A 1,357-nucleotide genomic window follows, 5' to 3' on the forward strand; every position below is an offset into this window, starting at 1 on the left:
GTGGGCTGAGCTGGCCACACACACACACACTAAATAAATGTAATAAATAAAAATAAATAAATATTTTTTTTAAAAAAAGAAAATGATAGTTTGCTTTAAAAAAAAAAAAATTAAAACAAGCCAGGCATGGTGGTGCATTGTTGGGAGCCTGCTAAAGCTGAAATTGATCCTGTGTGAGGGCAGGATGAGGCCTCATTACCCAGTCAAGCTGCCTCAGTCTGGAGAAAAACATCCTGCCTAGACATTGTGCGCTATTAGTTGTTAGGCAACCTTGTGTCTTACAACTTTGCAAAAGTATAAATAAAGGCCTTTACTATCATTCAGGGGGTCGTCTCACTGACTAGGTAGGTGAGTCACAATCTAACCCAGCTCTTGTCTTCTTGTCTGTCTTTTCTTCATTCCTGCCACCATTTCTCCTCCAGAAGGGCAGATCACTGAGACCCATGGATCCTTACAGGAAATTCCTGTAATCTCAGAATTTGGGAGGCTGAGGCAGGAGGATCATTGCAAGTTTGAGACCAGCCTGGGCTACAAAGTGAGTTCAAGGCCAACCTGAACTGCATAGTGAGACCCTATCTCAAAAAGACAAAATAAATTAATTAATCAATTAAAAAATAAAAATTAATTTAGAAAAACAAAACATAAACTCTTGGTACATCCAACAACATAGATAAGTCACAAAATCATTATGGTAAGAAAAAGAAGTCTGGAAAAAAAAAAAAAGAAGTCTGACAAAAAGATTAAATTTTGTGATTCCCTTTATCTGACTTTATTTATTTACCTACTTATTTTTGGTACCAGAAATTGAACTCAACTTCTTGTGCTTGACAGGCAGGCACTGCAGCCACTGAGCTATATTCCTAGTCTCCTTTACCTAATTTAGAAAATGCACCAGGAATGGTGGTTCCCACATGTAATCCCAGCAACTGAGGAGGCCAAGGCAGGAAGATTGCAGATTTAAGGCCAGTATGGGCAATTTAACAAGTCCTTGTCTCAAAATTAAAAACAAACAAACAAAAAAGTAAAAGGGCTAGGGATATATCTCAGCACTCCCTGAGTTCAATTTCAGTACCAAAAACCAAAAAAAATTAAATACAAGCTGATCTATTATGTTGGACAGTAGACCAGTGCTTATTTTGGGGGTGCTAAACGGGCCCAGAGAGAGAGGGATTAGAAAGGAGTAGGAGACTGGGGGTGCCGAATATGTTAATTATCATGATTGTGGGAATGGTTTTTTTTAAAACTTTTTTTTAACTTATTTATTTATTTATTTATTTAGTGTGTGTGTGTGGCCAGCTCAGCCCACCAGGGGGCAGGGCTGGCTGGCATGTGGTGCTGGGGGATTGAACTGCGGTCC

This window comes from Octodon degus, unplaced genomic scaffold (genome assembly GCF_000260255.1).
Source record: "Octodon degus isolate 3935 unplaced genomic scaffold, OctDeg1.0 scaffold00098, whole genome shotgun sequence".
NCBI lineage: Eukaryota > Metazoa > Chordata > Mammalia > Rodentia > Octodontidae > Octodon > Octodon degus.